Source organism: Colius striatus, chromosome 4 (genome assembly GCF_028858725.1).
Source record: "Colius striatus isolate bColStr4 chromosome 4, bColStr4.1.hap1, whole genome shotgun sequence".
Taxonomy (NCBI): Eukaryota; Metazoa; Chordata; class Aves; order Coliiformes; family Coliidae; genus Colius; species Colius striatus.
The window spans coordinates 38,501,296-38,520,290 of record NC_084762.1 but is presented as its reverse complement, the minus strand read 5'-3'; the positions used below and the strand labels follow the sequence as shown (position 1 = coordinate 38,520,290).

The following is an 18,995-nucleotide window of genomic DNA, read 5'->3' as shown; positions in this document are numbered from 1 at the left end:
TCTGTTTAAAGCTATCTTCAAATCTTGCTTTCTTAAAAAAAAAAAATCATTGCTACCATTTTGGAAGGCACAAATTCATTCCTGTTTTGTACTGAAAAAACTTTTCGGCTATTGCCATATTAGTTTTGATTATGATCTGTGCTTTTTCTCCTTGGTAGTTTTCATAAGCAGAAATATTCCATGCTTGAAGAATTTGACAGATGTCAGTGGAATATTAGATTTAATTCATATCACTATATCCTTTGACAGCTAAGAAACCTATAGGTTTTGAATTAAAATTGCAGTGAAACATTCAGACTTTGAGATGAAGCATCAGTGATCATACCTGCTGTTATTACTAACTATGCAAATGGTTACATAAACCCCAGCAGATTAAAGTTCTCATTTTCACTGTCAGTTTTGTGAGTCTGAGACCCCAGGATTATGGAGGTGTTAGAAGTGAAGAACATCTTCCGAAGTACAGGTTTTGGTACTGAAAAGAGGAATAAGGAGTTCACCTTTTGTGTGCAGAAAAATGATCCCATAGAGTTGAAGATATTCTGAAAGATGATTTATTTATCTGTTAAATTAACAGGGAGTATTATATGAAAATATATGACCCTTATTTTCAGTTCGTGATTTTTTTTATACATATATACTGAAGGGGCCATGTTCTCACTTCCACATGTGCCTTTCAGGTACAAAAAAGAGTGAAAACACAGGCATTGCATAATGTTAAATGTTGCTGTGGATTCTTGCATTCTCCCTTATTGATTGTAACATTTGAAAAACTGTCCACTTTCAGGGCAAAGCTAATCTGAGTCATGTTTGTAAATGTTACATTCTGATACTAATATTTAGGATGCATATTCTTTTGTTCTTGACAAATAATTCCCTTTTCATTAAAAATAATCTTTATTTCCTATTTTTTTATCATTTACCTAAAAATATGCATCTTTATTCTGACTTCAGCATTCATAAATTAGAAATATTTGGATTTTTGCTCTCATTTCTCATAGTTGCTTGCCTTTTTTTGTTCCTCATTTTTCTGTGATCGTCTGTCTGAACGGCATTGTTACAGTTTTCTGACATGAATTGGTAGTATGTATAAGTAGCAAATGGAAGGAATGCAGAAAATACCACTTCATCTCCAGGACATGATCAGGTCCTAAATTTGAAAACAGTAGACACACAAAATTATCATCATCCCTTCAGCATTTCTCCCAGGCAGATCCTTGATCTGAGGATGCTGCTGCTGTATTCTCAGGTTCTAAGACAAATGGGGGACAGCAAGGAAATAAGGTTAACGTCCAGCCTAGCAGGAGCATGCATGGGAGTTATGATTAAATGAGTGGGAAAGCTGTAAGATTTCTAAATATGGAAACTTGAAAAGGTAAAGTTGCAGTGGGACTGCAGTATGTAAAACCCTGAATTTAAGATTCTGAAGGTAAAAACATTTGGAGGTTGATTTTTTTTTCTCTCTTTCCCTAAATTTTCATTACATAGTTGTGTATATTGCAGGTATGATAGGCATTCTGTTTTCCTTGCTGTTCATGTACTTGCCCGGACACTCTTTACTAATGCTTTAACATAGTGAATCGTGAGAAATTATGTATTATTCTTTCTTCCTGGACAAATATATTGAGGTATAGACACTGTAAGTGCTTCCCGTATTATTTTTACCCAAAGGGGTTGAAATTCATATGAATTATAAACTACTCCCGTAGGAACAAAAGTCAAAGAAGATAGCTAAGATAATATTGAATCATCCATTTTAGAGTGTGTGTAGTACTACTTCAGAGTAAAAGAACAGAAAAAGTCATCCTGCCTGGAGAAGCTGAACAACTTCAGAAAACTAACATAAGGCAAACAGATTTTAACTTATCTGGTAGATAATGCAAGCTAAATTTTTACTTCAGAAAGATTAGGGTCAATATATGAATCTCAAAACCTCTGCCCTAGAAGTTTAGCATACAATTAGCTTTCCTAGTAGGCAAAGAAAGGAGGCAGGTTAGTTAAGTCCAGGATATTGGCATATGGAGATATGTAGTTGTTCGTTGGACTTCAGTAGAAAGTTTTGTAATTGCTCACTGGTTTTGGTTTTAGTTGTTGTCATAAGCTGTAAACATCTGACAAATCTTGCCGTATCTGCAGCCTCCATGTTTTATACCAGAACATTGTATTAGTGTAATGACACAAGACCATAAAAATGTAATTTAAATACAGCCTAACATTTGGCTTAGAAGAAAATAAAAGCTTTTCTTAGTGTCTGACTGTCTACCTTAAACTGAAATCTAAAATTATTAATATTTTGTGAATCTATACATAACAAGATCTGTCCTTGATGCCATTTCGAGATTCTCTCCTTTGTGTAATTCATGGCATAGATAGATTTCAATCACATTTAGAATAATTTTCAATTGTATTGTAAATGTGAAAGTCTAGATTTACTTCTTATCATGTAAACACATTTCATTAAGAAGGTAAGGCAATAACGCACTATGTTTTTAAACATACCCTTCATGGTATGTATCCTGTAGCTTGACTTTAAACATACTGTCTCGTTCTACACTGACAAATAACACAAACAATAATAAAAGTATTACCAAAAACTATCTGAGAATCTTCATGAGTTTTCTACATAAAATTGTGTCATGTTTTGAGATGTTATTAGGAGTTTGCAGAAGAGGGAGTGGAAATACAACCTGATCAACTGAGTGGCAGATAAATTTAACAAAGCCTGAAAAAGAATCCCAGTAAGAAGACTTTTCTCTGTGATAAACAACTACTTATATTGTATCAAGAAGAGTGTGGCCAGCAGGTTGAGGGAGGTTCTCTTCGCCCTCTACTCTGCCCTGATGAGCCTTCATCTGGGGACCTGTGTCCAGTTCTGGGCTCCCCAGCTCAAGACAGACAGGGAACTTCTGTAGAGAGTCCAGAGCAGAGCCACCAAGATGACCAAGGGAATGGAGCATCTTCCTTGAGAGGAAAGGCTGCGGGAACTGGGACTGTTCAGCCTGGGAAATAGAAGACTGCAGGGGGATCTCATTAATATTTACAAGTATCTAAATGGTGGATGTCAGGAGATTGGGGTATCACTTTTTTCTAGCAGCAAGACAAGGGTAATGGAAAGAAGCTGGAACACAAACAGTTCCATTTAAACCTAAGAAAAAACTATTTCACTATTCAGGCGAGGGAGCACTGGCACAGGCTGCCCAGGGAGGGTGTGGAGTCTCCTTCTCTGGAGGTTTTCAAAACCTGCCTGGATGTGTTCCTGTGCAACGTGATCTAGATGGACCTGCTTTGGCAGAGGGATTGGACTAGATGATCTCTAAACATCCCTTCCAATCCCTACCATTCTATGAATCTATGATTCTATAGCTACATGTACGAATATGGAATCTGCTTTCACTAAAATATCCACGTGTGAAGCTGTAGTATGGATTTGCAAATGCCATTACCAGTAAGAAACATGAAAGTTAAACAAACAAACAAAAAAGCCAAATAGAGAAAAAAATGCAGTATCGGCCTTCCACACTACTTGAGAATGGATCAACTACGTTCTGGAGCAGAAATAAATCAATGCCTCCTTCTTCCTGAAATTAAAAACCCTGCTCATTCAAATTAATGCATATTTCATATAATACAGGAACTAAAGCCTCTTCAGGGTTGTTTTTTAATGCATTCTTACATGGAGGAATCATGTTATGAAAGAATACTTTGGGTTCCAAAAGGGTGATGTTCACAAGGAAATGTAATGCTTTCATTTAAAAAGTACCTAGTGTTAATAAGCACTCTGATGTTTGCAGAACAGATCATAATAAGTCAATGTACACTGAGCAAAGTAATTTCTTACTTGCTTCCCACAATATGAGTGGGAATATGTGAGGCTATTGGATTTTTTCAAAGACTTTATAATGTTGTCATTATACTTAATGTTATTTTTTCTGCATGCTGTTCAGGTTCTTAGGCACATTACCTTGATTTTATTATGAAGATCATAGAACAGAATTCTTAAGAACAACTGCATTTAAAATGATGATTGGTATTTATCCAACTGTAACAAATTAAATTTCATTATCAAAAAGTAAAGAAAAATATATAGTAAGTCTTTGCATGACCAAAAAAAACAGAAAAAAAATCATTCTCCGTTTGTCTTTATGACAGAAATTAAGGCCAGATGTAATCTTGGGAAACCTCTCCATCCTAAGGAAGTATAAGCTATACCTATTTATAGATGTATATGTCTATTATTGTATGTATATATATATAAATATCATTCCAGGTAGGTTATGTCTTGTCTATTTAGGTTTTTTGAACATAATTAAATAAAAACATTTCAGAAGTACTGAGGTTGAAAAAGAATGACATAGCAGTATATGGTTGAAAATAGAACAGAAGCCTCTTTTCCATCTTGATTAGTCATTGTGCATATGGTAGTCTTTAATGGAATAATCTGTTATAAAGACCTCTGCTATGGTAGGTACTTTGGAAGAGAAATGAACGAGACTTAGTGTTTTAATAGGTTTTTTGTAAACTCAGAAGAGATTAATTCTTTTTTTTTTTTTCCCTAGGCTTATAGTTTCTAGCACCTAGCACTACAACATGTAATAGTGTACATTTGTGTGGTTTCAAATTTATTGCTTCCTGTGTTCCAAAGACTGCAATTTAAAAATAGATTTTAAAAATGCTTTTGTGAGAAGGAAATTCAAACAAGATGTTTTGAAATTCAGGCAGGACTCCAAAGCCTGATTACTGTAGTGTAGCTATTCTTGCCCAGGCTTTTAGGCTTCTGGTCTCCGTTACAACCTAATGCTGCAGTCGTGGATCCTTCAGCAGCCTACCAGACAGACAGGCAGAGATGGGTACATTCCTGACAATGCATTTAGGACTTGATGAATTTAGTCAGAAAAGTCCCACCCAGCTCTAGGAATAACACTTCCAAGTAAGTCATCACTGTCTTGAGACTTAACCGTCAAAACTGTGTTGAAGTGTTAACACCAAGTTAAAGTGTGTTATATGCAAAAGGTTGTATTTTTCATTACCTGATGAAGGGGAGAGTCAATAAAGAATTTTGTTTTCATTATGTCTTCATGCCTAGATGGCTGCAAGCCAGTTCTAGTCCGTAAATGATGTACCTTTATATTAGGAAGGCATCACATCTCTTCAAATTTCCCACATTTCTCATCTGGCACCAAAATAGAAACATAATCACCTGCTCTTACCGGTAAACATGGTGCCAGACCTTTGCAGAGGCTGTTTGTGTTCAATGCCCGTATCGAGGCTGTATTGTTATGTAAAAGAATTCTGCACCACCTCTATTTCTAACATTCATATCTAGGACACATGTAACATATCAGAAAACATATAACAGCATATTTTAGTGGATTGACCTTAGGTTGACCTGGGTAGCTGCCAAGTGCTCACCAAGCTGCTCTATCACTCTCCGGCTGCAGGAGAAGATAAGTTGAAAAGCTCGTGGGTCAAGGATAGGGTGATCACTCATGAATAACTGAAACAAGAAAAACAGCTTTGCATTGAGGTAACTAATAACAGAGTAGGATATTGAAAAATAAAAACAAACCTGAAGATACCTTCCTCCTACTCCTTACTTCTTTCCGATCTCAGCTTTACTCTCAGCTCTTCCTGTGTGCAGCACACAGAGATGGGGAATGGGGGTTGAAGTCAGTACATAACATTTCATCTCTGTCACGTCTTCCTCATGTTCTTCCCCTGCTCCATCATGGAGACTCTCCTGCTGTATACAGTCCCTCATGAACTTGTCCAACCTGGGTCCTTCATGCAGGCTGCGGTTCTTCAAGAGTTGTTTCAGTGTGAGTCTTTTCCATGGAGTGCAGTCCTTGAGGAACAGACTACTTAAGTGTGAGTCCTTCATGGGGTCACAGGTTCTGACAGAAAACCTGCTGCTAGAAGCTTTCTCTGTATCTGATAGGGCCAGTGACAGTCAGCTCTCAGATGGACACACCACTGTCCAAGGCCGAGCCTATTAGTGATGGAGATAATGCCTCTGTGATAAATATATTTGAGGAGGGGAAGAAGTTGCTGCACAGTTGCGAAACAGCAAGAACAACAGGGAGTGAGAAAGTGAGAGCAACATCTCTGCAGACACCAAGGTTAGTGGAGAAAGAGGGAGACAAGGTGCTCAGGCACCAGAGGAGAAATTCCCCTGTGACCTGTTGTGAAGGCCATGGTGAAGCATACTGTCCCACTGCAGTTCATGTTGGTTCAAGGGGGAGCAGAGATCCACCCGCAGCCCATGGAGGACCCCATGCTGAAGCGGGTGGATGCCTGAAGGAGGTGGTCACCCTGTGGGAAGTCCACGTTGGAGCAAGTTCCTGGCAGGACCTGGTAACCCATGAACGGAGAGGAGCCCATGCTGGACCAGATTTGCTGTCAGCACTTATGATCCTGTGGGGGATCAATGCTGGAACAATATGTTCCTGAAGAACTGTTTCCTCCATGGATGACCCACGTTGGGGCAGTTTGTGAAGAACTGCATCCTGTGGGAAGGACTTATGTCAGAGAAGTTTGTGGAGGACTGTCTCCCATGAGTGGGACCTTACACTGTACCAGGGGAAGTGTGAGGAATCCTCTCCCTGAGAGGAAGCAGCAGCAAAGAGCAGCTGTGTTGAACTGACTGTAACCCCCATTCACCATCCCCCTGCACTGCTGGGGAGAGAAGGGAGGGGTGGGGGAAGGTGTTTTAAGATTCAGTTTTTGCTCTATTTTTATTGATTGTTAATAAATCAAACCATTTCTCCCCAAGCTGAGTCTGTTTTGCCAGTGATGGTAATTGCTGAGTGATCTCCATGTCCTTATCTTGACTTCCGAGCCCTTTGTTATATTTCTCTATCCCCTGTCCAATTTAGGAGGAGGAGTGATGGGCAACTGGCACCTTGCCAGGGTTAAACCACCACAGACTAGTAGTAGTAAGGCTTTCGGGATTTAAGAACATCTATTTAATTATCACTCAAACTCTTAATCCTTTCTGTCAGCTCTTCTGAAAGGTACTGGGATGTTTCTGATGTCATAATGTACTAACAGAGAAATACATAGTTGTTTGTCTTCTAAATTGTTTCCTTTTTTGCCGTTATTTTTTCACATTTAAAAGTTTTATGTAAAAATAATAGAAACTACAATAATTTAACTCATACCTCTTGTGTTTGGGCATATTTCTACTTCTTTTGAGATTAGTGTAATACCCTATCTGCTCTCCACAAGTTTGCTAACACTGTAGTGTTCCAGATATCAGATGAGATAAAAGGACTTCTGCTTATCTACATGGAATGTGGATCAGATCTCTTGGGATTTATAAATATGTATCACCCTGTAAAATTATATGACTTCTGCGATTCGTATCCTCTCTTGAGAACAGCTTACATTTGGTGACAGCACAAAAATAATGACATTAGTTTAAAGATTGAATTCATAGTACTGACAGATGAGATATGGCTAACAGAGCCCAGGGAGAGTTCAATGAATAACATGATGATTTACTGCTCCAAACCCGAAGCACACAGTCTATTTCTTATTCTATGTCAGTATTCAGCTTGCATTGCATTTGAATACCTACAGTGTTTAAGGTATATGGGACTTTTAGCAGGTTAACTGTTTCAAGCCATTTGAAAAACTTTGTCACTGAATGGAGAGAATCTGAGAAGAATAGCATGTGTAAAGCCCATTACGTTTTATGTGCTAGTAATGTATACTTAGTCATGTATTCAGCATGGTATATTCTATTTTATTTACAATCTAGGGATACAAACTTTGGACAAATTTGTACACATTAAAATGGAAAAAAAAAGCAATCAAACAGAAACCCCAAAGATTAACATATAACATTTTGAAAGGTTACTAGAAGCCCACTGCCAACACAAATATTATTATCAGCATTAACCCAGTCCAGTGGGCTGTTGAGCAATCACTAGTGGCAACTGCAGTCAGAGTGACTGCTAAAGAAATTTGCATTTTACTGCTGGCTAGCAGTGAGAATTAGAGTGATTTTTAAGACTTAAACCATATGTGGGACTACTGTAGATATATAGTGACAGGCAGACAAAGCTTTTTTTGTGAATCTGACCACATGCTTATGTGAGATTTTCTAAAGTTATTTAATGCATTGTCACAGTACATTTAGATTTTTAGTTATTTTGGGAATATATCATGGGAAAGTGTATTGAAATATGGCTTAACTTTAAGAAAATAAGTAAATACATTTTAAGTAGAAATAACTCTAAACATCAGTAATTGAAATTGTTCACTTTTCCTGTGTATTTGAAAAGACTACCACGTCTGTAATTTGTCATGTCCTCCAAATAAAAGTAGAAAATGTACTTCCTTCAGAAAAGTACAAGAAGCTTCCCAGTAAATAATTATGGCCTTATAACCTCTGAGAGCAGTACACAAAACAGTCTCTTACCTAGAGATGTATCCAGTCCTTTTTGTGATTTTTATGCAGTACCACTTTTTTTTTTTTTTTTTTTTTTGTTTAGTGTCATCTCCTTCCCAGTAATCATGCATTGGTTTTTATAATAGTCTTATCAAGACTGTACTTTCTGAAAGTAGTCTAGCATTTCTGAGCTTGGCCTCTTCTTTGAGATTTAATGAGAAATAGGGTTCTACTTCCAAACATAAAACAGATTCTTTCATACAATGATATCGATTCCTAGTTTACAGGTAGATATGCAAATGAATCACATATACACCAATTAATCCAAACAGTGTATTCCCAGACAAATGAGATGCCTCTGCTTACAATAATTTATGATCCTGGGATGAAGTTCTAAGCAAGACAGCATTAAATCTCTCAAAGAGAGGACTTGGCCTTTTCCCTGGTAAATAAATAAATAAGAATGTTTTCCTGAATGACTTTTACTGTGTGAGTAGTTCCTCTGTCATTTTGGGATGTTTAGTCTTAAATTCTGTAGAGATTTTATGCCAAATCTTTCTTATTTATTTCAAAGAAGTAAATTCAGGCTTAGGCCAAGAAGAAAATTATGCTTCAATTGTCCAGAGAAGCTTAAAAAAAAATCAAAAAAGTTTATTGTCACAGTCAGTGCTCTTTTTAATGTAGTTTTAAAGTAACATGGTTTTAAAAAGTGGTACAAAGTACAACTCTCTTCTTAATTGCAATTTAGTCTTTTTTGTATGAAGATTGCACTGAAAAAAGAAAATGTGAACATATATTCTGTAACTGCTGTTCAAGTACATTCATACAATATTTTCATAAACTATACATAGAAATGAGTCTTCCAGCTCTAAAAAAGCTTTCTTTTTTTCCCAATTTCTCTCCTAAAACGTGACTACTTTTAAAGTTTTCTTTTAAGCAATTTCAGCTGCTTACAACTGCTACTAAATCTTCCTTGCAAGTTAAGATGAGGTTAAAACTGAAGTTAATCAATGGAAGGAACAATAAAAAGAAGCTATTGACTGCAAGTTGCATTTTAGTTTTTAAATAGGCTTAAATAGACTTAAAGCTGGTTTTCAATTTTAATTGCTTTTGAAACTTATAAAATAGTGTATTAATGTGCAAAGAAAGTAAGGTGTTAATGTAAGGGAAGGCATGTGGTAGCATATGTACTGTACTTTTGCCCATTTGTTGAGTGTGCTGATGGTGCTAGATTATTTGTAAGTGACAGTGATCAACTTTCTCATCCCTACTGTCAATAACTTCTTCCTACTTATAATTAGTTTTCAATGTTATTCTCTCCATTAAAAGATATCAGATAGGAAGTACTCAAATTTGAATTTAGCTTAGGTCGTGACAATTCCCAAGTAGGGCACAGTACTGTCATCTAGTACTGTATGTGTTTATAAATCAGTTCACAACTAAGCTGTAAGTGGGCAATTACTCACTAGTGTACATAAATTACGCCTTCACTTTCAGATGGTTTGGATGGGGCTTTGGGTAACCTAACCTAGTGGAAAGTGTCCATGCAGAGAGGCTAGAACTATATGATCTTTAATATCCCTTCCACACAAACCAGTCTATGATTCTGTGATTCAGATACTGTTTTGTCATTGTAATCAGCACCCCTGAAAGGTCCTATGTCCTGACCTTTCTGTACAATTCTGACTTTATATGATCCAAAATATCAAATTTAAACACTTTATCATTTCCTTATGAGATGCTTACTCTTCAGTAAGGGTGAAAGATTAAAATGAAACAACCTTTCATCAGTGATTCTTCAGTTAATATGACCTTAAGCCATCATTCAGCAGAATTCTTTAAGTTTCAAATGATTTAGTCATTGTATGTTCTGTAGGACTGCATTCATAAAGACTTATTCTCATTTTCTTGGAGGAAAATGACATAACTGAAGTTGGATCTATTTGCTCTTTTGCTGGTTCAACAAAGGACAGAGTTTTGTTGTGCTGAATCTTAGAAATGTTCCACTGAAAGTAAAAAAAAAGAAAAAAGAAAAAAATTCTATTAAGAAAAAATTAGGATTCGCTTTAAGCGGACTGCCTCTTCTCTTATAATCACATTGGTGAAGATACCAGTGGCCTGTTCAAAACCCAGCAGAATGAAATTACATCATTAAGATACAATTTTATTTTAAGAGACTAATATTTATAAGAGATTTTACTTGATGGGACAATGTCTGTTTTCATAGACATTCAGAGATTGTCTATTTTCATAAAACATTTTTTAATGAAAATAAAATTTAGGTGGATCAAATGTACGGACTCAAGCTGCGAATAAAATATACAGGAAAAGTGTAAAATGAGAGTAAGAAATATAAATAATTTATAATTAAAAAGAATCCTCTTGATTTTAAATTCTGTAGATATGAAGTTTGAGACAGACACTTCTCATTTAGATATCAACTCTAGACTATGCCATGGATTATTTTATTTCTTTTTGCAATAGTATCTCATTAAAACAATCCTCCAAGGATAAAAGTAAAAGACACAGTCCTCTCTTGCTAATACTTCACTGAGAGTAAAATTTTATGCAACTGAAAATCAAATTGAACACATACCATGATATTATGTTCTTAAAGATTAATTCAGTCAGAAGTTGTCTGCAATTGCCTTGAATCATTTTTCTGTGCTCTTCAAGTAACATAAAATCCTGATTGTTCACTCTTTTAGTAGAAAGTTCTCAGATCTTTACAACATTAGTTTTAGGAGTTTGAGGGAATATTCCATGGAAGCACAAAAGAAAAAAATATTCCTCCGTGGAGTTTGTTGTTTTTTGAAAATGGTATGTAGCACCATGCAAGAAAGATCTCCTAGAGTCCTTGCAAAGTTAGGAGGAGTAAACACCAACACTGCCCTCCATGCTCAGCCAAAATGGGGCTATGCTTAATAAATGTAAGTATTCAAATCTGGAAATCTTGAATTAGACATTTTTAGTCAAAGAGGAGCCAAAGGGATGAGACATTCCAAAGTCTTCCTAGTCTGGTAGTCATTGTCTTCTGCTGATTTAATGCAGAAGATACTCAGATGGCTGGAGTGAAAGTCATGTATTCAAAGATACAAAAACAATGAAACATATCATGGCAGTGATTCATATTTTTTCTCTCATGTATTGAAACTAGTGATTATCACCTTGATTTTTGTCTATGAAAATACTACTTTTAGATTAATTTACCTTATCTAGCAGCATTTCTGTTCGTCAAGTGGCAAGATTTGCAATAGTTCAAAGAGAAGACTGAATATTTAGCATATGTTAAAAAAAAATGAATGGAGTGAACCTTAGAATTTGTATTTGTTTATTTCAATATGAATTCCCTTACTAGACTAAAACGTTTGACAATGAGGTTCACAATAAACTAAGCATGAGCCAGCAATATGCCCTCATGGACAAGAAGGCCAATGGTATTTGGGATGCACCGTGAAGAGTGTGGCCAGCAGGTCAAGGGAGATTCTGCTCCCCCTCTTCTCTGCCCTGGTGAGGCCTCATCTGGAGTCCTATGTCCACTTCTGGGCTTCCCCGCTCAAGAGGGGCAGAGAACTTTGGGAGAGAGTTTAGTGCAGAGCCACTAAGATGATCAAGGGACTGGTGCATCTTCCTTTTGAGGAAAGGCTGTGGGAGCTGGGGCTGTTGAGGAGACTGAGAGGGGATCTCATTAATATTTACAAGTATATAAAGGATGGGTGTCCGGAGGTCAGGGCAGCCCTTTCTTCTATTGTATCTAGTGACAGGACAAGGGGTAACGGGATGAAGCTGGAACACAAAAAGTTCCATTTAAACCTAAGAAAAAACGATTTTACAGTGAGGGGGATGGAGCACTGGAACAAGCTGCTCACATTTGTGGAGTCTCCTTCTCTGGAGTTCTTCAAAAGCCACCTGGACGCATTCCTCTGTAATCTCGTCTAGGTGGATCTGCTTCAACAGGGGGGTTGGACTAGATGATTTCTAAAGGTCCCTTCCAACCCTTACCATTCTATGCTTCTCTGAGAGAGAGAGAGACATACTTGAGACTTACATAGAACATATGAAATTTCCCATACCTTTAAGAAAGGTCCAAGAGGTATTATGGGAGTAGACTAAATCTGAAATATTACCAAGTTTCAAGCCAGAAAAAAGCTATTACTGTCTGCCAATTATGAGGTAGCTGCATAATTTGATGTGATAGCGTCCTTTGTGTTGTTATGTTACCGGTGACAGAACCTTTTTTGGACACTTGATTGGTAGTGTTTATATCATTCCCACTTCTGACAAGCTGCCTGAGATTATTTTGCCTCCATGCCACTGTCATTTATCATTCATTACTGTTCAAACAGATGTGGATTGACAATCCTGGGTAACTGTCTAGTTCTCATGCCAGATTATTTTAAATGGTCCATTGGTTTCAGACAAAATGCAGATGTTTCTTCTATATTCAGGCAGGTTTTCATAATTATTACTTCAAACTTGAAAGAAAGTTTTAATTTAGAGTGAAAATTAGCTAGGGATATTTTAGAGTAATGATGCTTGCTGTGGATCTCTTAGACACACTAATACTTGATAAACATTTATGATATAATGAGAGTCACTAGTCCTCAGCATGAGGTAGAATATACAATGTGTAAGGATACCGCTAAATCTACACTCAAGGACTAATTTATCCACTAAATAGCATTTTATTCCTGGAACAGCATCACTTATTTCTGTAGGACTAATCACTGAGTAAAGTTATATTCTTTTTTTTAATAACAGAAAACAAATGTCTATTTCCTATGGTTACATCACCACTAGTTTTGCACAAAGGAAACCTCTGTCTTATAGATTAACTGTTTTCTTCCATTTTCCTGTACATTCTTCATATGTTAAACATGTCAAGTTCAGTTTCTGTATGAAAACTACATTCTCAAGCAACATTGCACCTAGGAAACTTTGTTTCCTACTGGTTTAACTTAGTGACTGCTGGTCCCTTAAGTTAAGGAGTCTTTAGAAACTGCTAGCCAGCATTGAGTGGAGTTTCTTTTAGTGTTTCAGTGAAGGTTACTCTTTCACTGCAGTGTTACAGTGGAAAGGAGGAGCAATGAGAGTAGATTTTTTTTTGTGCAACTAAAGTCTGTTTTAGGGAAATAGTTTAATGGATGGTAACATTAATATCATAAATCTTTTTAAATGCTGTTATTGTCTTCCAAAGCATTCACGTAATGTTGTACATGTTTATATTATTGACAGGATAGCAGTCCAGTAGCTGAGCGTTAGTTATTCAAGCTGACACTTTTGATTAGACTTGCAGAAATGAACAGGATATTGTGAGGAAAATGTCAGTGTTCATATACCTCAATAAGTACTTGGATACACAGCTGGCTTGCAGTATCTCCAGATAAGTTTGGATGATTTTTGGCAGAAATATCAGTTTTAATTTTATGATAGCTAATAAATGTCTTTTTATAATTGCTATAATTAATTGTGCTGTCCTTATGCCAACACAAGTTTGAAGCAGCAAATGATAGGAAAATAAATATTAATTTGTGTATAATACTTAAACTGTATCTTCCCTTAGTTTAGAAAGTGCATTAGCAAAATGTAACAAGTTGAATTTACAGAAGAGAATGTGTTCATATCCTGTAATTATTCATTTAACTTGATTGCTGCATTATTCAATATCTCCTTAAGCCAAAACAAAAGATGTGTAAGACTCAAGTCATATAGACAAATGTGGGTATGTCATTAAACTCATGGTATATTCAAGAATATACATACATTTAATAGTTTTAAATAGTTCAAAATTAAAAGTGTTATTGCATTGTCTTAGATTTGGTTGTGATAGGGTTAATTTTCACCAGGCATCGCAAAGGGCCATAACTGACATCACACTCAGGATATATGGGCAGCTGCTGGGAGCAAGGGAACTGTGCTGCTGTCCAGTCTGGGCTTCTGACTGCAGGTGGTGAGCAGTAACACCAGGCATAGCTCTCTGTGTTCCATTGCTGTCCTTATGGCTGTTTGCTATCTCCTTGTGGTGATCTATCAAATTGTCCTTATCTCAACCCACAAAACTTTGCCTTTTTCCTGTGATTCTCCTCCCCATCTCAAGTCTGGGTGGTTTTTAGAAGACATAAATTGGCACATGTTGCTTTTCTGCTCCACCTTTCTTTCTTCATAGAGAATATTATGTCTAAGTCTAATAATCCAAACAGGAAAGATTCTCCAGTTTCATTGAGAGTAAGACTATTCAGTTTCATTTGAACCTCTTATAAAAGTAGTTCAGAGGCAAGAAAACTCAATCAATTTGTGCAGAAAAAGCATTAAAATGTTCCAGTAATTAAGAAACTAACAATTTAGGGTTTTTATTTGACATTAGGGAAAGCTCAAAAAGTAAGTAAGGTTTTACGATTTGCAGAAGGACAAAGTTTTCCTCTCCAATATTGCATACATGTTTTTTTCCAACTTAATGCCTTGGTCACATCATATTGTGTGGGTTGAATGAGAAGGGGAAGATACAAACTGCCCTGTCTTTGCTTTTAAACTTTAAGAGTTGCATATAAAACGAGTCATTTTTTAATGACTGTGATAATTTGCTGCTGCTAGTGATGGAAGTGATCTCCTGGAATGGAGAGCACTGCCTTACAGAGCAGATGACATTACTCAAGGACACAAAGCTGAACTGAGCGGGATTGATCTACTCTTTAGGTCTTTATCTGAGGCTAGTGGAATTTCACTATGCTATCAACTTGTAGTGTGTGATGGCAGGATCTTGTAGGATTGTGTGATGTGAAGATTGGAGGTTAAATGTGAAAGACTGTGAAGTTATCAGGATTCAGAAGGTATTTGATTTAGCCCACATGCAAAATCTTAGTCCTGAGTTAGGAGTCTGAAAACAATCCTACCTCCAGGTTAGAGATCTAGAGAATCTCTGACAGTGAAGTGAAATAAATCTGTGTATCTGTATCTATGCCCCATGACCTCCTCCCTGTAAAATATATTGCGTAGCATGAACTATTTTAAACCATAAGTGGCAGAAGAGCTCTTTTACAAATTTGTATTTCCAACACCATTTGCCAATATTTTTTCATCATCATTATTATATCAACAATTTTATTTATCATCCTGTGTTATTACCTGTGTTATAGTTGGGGTAGGTACAGCATCAGTTTAATCACCTGGGAACTGAAGTAGAAATGATACATAACTGCAGACGTGACCTAGAAGCTCAGGTAAACTGAAGTAAAATATTGTCAATAACAAGGTGTGTGTTTTCAGGTAACAAGTTTGCATATTTGTTCCCAGTAATATTTTTTATGCAATAAACAGTGCCTAATTAAGGTCTCCCATCTGTCGCATTTTATCTCACATCATGACATTTGTATAGTAGCATTTTATAATCAAATAAATGCAAGTATTTGGGTTTTATTAATAGCTGTGCAAGCATGCTTTACAATTCATCATTCAGTCTAAGAATTCAAGTTTTTTTAATGACGAGTCACAGTTACAAATAAAAATCAGAATTTAGCACCAGTAAATCTAATCTACATGCATTCAAGAGAAGAATTTTGCTGACAGTTTTTTATGACTTGGTTTCTCCCTAATATTTCATCTGTTGCAATATATTTATGTAAAAAATAAAGAAGTAACTGATATTTCTCTTTTGTGATGTGGTAGCACTCATTCTTAAGGATTGCTACTGTGACTGATGCATTTATGCACTAAAAGTTATAAGAATTACATTTTTTTAAAAATAATGCTTAATTTGTTAGCCAGAAACACAAAGCATGCTATAGACCTTTTACAAAGGAAAGGTGAACAGCTTTACAGATGCACATAATGAAAGAAGAAATAAGGCTTTGGCTTTGAAAGGTAATTCACCTGCTTCTAAAAAAGATTTCATGTCTGTCAAGGAAAGGGTTGAAGGCAATCCTTTGCAAGTAAGCAATAGCTATCAGGTTGCATTAGGTGAAACTAACTCACACAGTATCCTCATACCCTTGACCTTCCAACCACATTTGTAGATAACGATGTTTCTGACAGCAGGCGCAAATCCTCACAGTTCTGTCAGAAGATATTTCAGTTCTGTGTTGAAACTATATTTTCTGTAGTATTAGGTCAATCATTTTTGTAAGATACAAAATCTGAGTTATACAGCAATACAATGCATGTTATAGCCTACACTTTGTAAAATATAGTGCTTACAGTAAGATAAGTTTCTTATGTGTGGCAGCTGGAGAATGGTCTAATCTGGGTCTAATCATCAGTGCTTGGCAGTAAAGAAGCAGCAGCTGAAATCAGACTGCCAGTGTCAAACATTGAAAGGCATTTTCTGTATCCAAGCTTTCAAGACCTAAATGTTCATGTAAAAGAGGCAATTGGATTGAGGAGATCAAAACAAAGTCACTCACAAGAAACAGCTTACTAGAACGCTGCTTTTAGTTATTTGATTGGTTGTTTCCCAAAAAAAACCATAGTAGAAATGCAGTCTGAGAATACATATAAATAGAACTTGTTACTTTTACTTGAGTCCTGTTTTGAATTTTACTGATGTTTAGTTGAATTTCTGGAAATGGAAATGTGTTCTTTTCTCCTTAGATGTGTGTAAAATTAGAAAGGTTAGTTTAGTGTGTGTTTGCCATTGTCTCATTCTACGTTTCCAGAATATACCTTTTCAGTCTGGATGCAGGCACAGTGAAAAAAAAATAAGAAAATGCAGATACAAAAAATATTATTTCCTGACTATAGTCCAGAAGAAAAATCAGGATTTGTATAAGCTGTCAGTATATGTATTGTTCTGTGATACAGTTGTGTCAGAGAAAGAATTGTGAGAGGGAAGGTGACATAGGAGCACTGGACTAGCTCACTAGCCCTGTCACCTTTGCACTACCAGCCTTTCTGCACTGATTCCACTGAGTTTATTTGTAGCTGAAAGCAGATGTTGGGCAACTAGGTGGAACCCCTTTCTGAGGGGGTTTGACTTACCCATGTGCCTGTGCGCTGCTCCCCATATCCCCTCTGTGTGCTGCCAGAATGTGGCTGCATGTGTTATATTCCACTTTTATAATCTCCCTGACATGAAGCCCTCTCCATGAGAAGATAAAATTTATAAGGCATGGCTCTGGTTCAACAGACCTCACAAATATCCAAAAATAGGCCACGAAGTGGCAAAGGCTGAAGGAGAAGAAGGGAAAATGGGAGGAAAATTTCTTCATGTGTGAGCAGAAGATTAATTCTGAAGGTCGGCTTTCAAGCAAATTTATCTTCTTTGTTTTTGAGGTCCTGAATTTTTATTACTGTTCAGAAATACACTGATTCTCTGCTTACATCCATGAGGAGGCTGTACTTGTAGAAGCATTAAGAACTAGTGTGTTGTTACCTCAATATTTTCTTCTCACATACAAAGTTATATATCATCTGAATATTTCTGACAGAATGTTCTGTCTCTTACCACCAGAAGCTGAGAAAGTTTGTGAGAAGACCAACTTTGGGAATCTGAGACAAAGACTGAAAAAAATCAGGAAGAGTTAATGGAAATCCCTGTGCTTACAGTGCTCTGAAGATGCTCTCCCAACTTGTGTCCCTGTGACAACCACATTTGAGTCTCAAAAATCCCGAAACAGGCTTTATCATTTGAGCTGTCTGCCTGGAAACTCTCTTGGCAGATAGCCAGAATAACTCAGGAACAATCCATTTGTGGATTATTCAGGGCCTTGAACAAAGGAGGGTATCCAAAAGTCCTTGGAGACCTGGAATTGTATGCCTGTCTCTAATGTCTAGCAAATGTTTCTGCCTAACCAAACAAGGATTTGAGCACCATACGAATTAGGCATGGAAAGATTTTTCTTAGATATAAATTGTTGCTACTTAAAATGAGTCATCATCACTAAATGCTTCAAGGCTTGCATGCAGTATTTTTCTGTCTCTCTGAATATCAGCACTATGATTTAGAGATTGTCACAAAAGTCATTTCCAGATGTCCCAAAAATAGGATTGCAAAAAAAAAAAAAGTGGCAATTTAAAAGAGACATTTCAAGATTACTGAAGTCACCCACTCCGAATGATCAAATGTAGACTGACTGTAACAGTTCATACTCAGTGTGTGCCTGGTGCCAAGCTTGGTCTCCAGAAAGCTCCCCTTAGATGAAGCCTATCCTGTAATATGACAAGCTAGTTGTACGATATTTTATTAGCTATGATTTCATGCTCTGTGAACACCAAATTGAGAGGTCAGGTTTTTTGACCAATGCTGAAGATTTTGTGATGCTAAGTTAGAGAAATGGATAAGGTGAAGTTTGGTGTGGAGGAGAGGCGATTGTGATGTCTTGGAAGGTTATGCCTTGGGGAATTTCTGTCTTGATAGACTGGCAAATAGGGAGCTCTTGGATGTACATCAACAGAAGGACTCAGAAGGGACTAGGAGGTTTTGAAATTCCATACAAATTCTACAACTAATGCCCAGTTTGTGCTGAGACCAAAAGAGGGTGAACAAAACTGAGGAAATTCGTTATTCAGACTAACTTAACTCAGTACAGCAAAGAAGTAAGTTTTGCATTTGAAGATCTTTTTATTACTGTTTTTTTTTTATTTTGCACCTAGAATAATGCTTTAGAACTTTTAG

General features: G+C 36.6%; 1 protein-coding gene across 2 annotated transcripts in view; it reads left to right on the top strand.

The window, feature by feature from the left end:
• The window catches only part of DOK6 (docking protein 6), a 246,126-nt gene that overhangs the window by 122,127 nt on the left and 105,004 nt on the right, over positions 1–18,995 (top strand). The window lies entirely within an intron of this gene.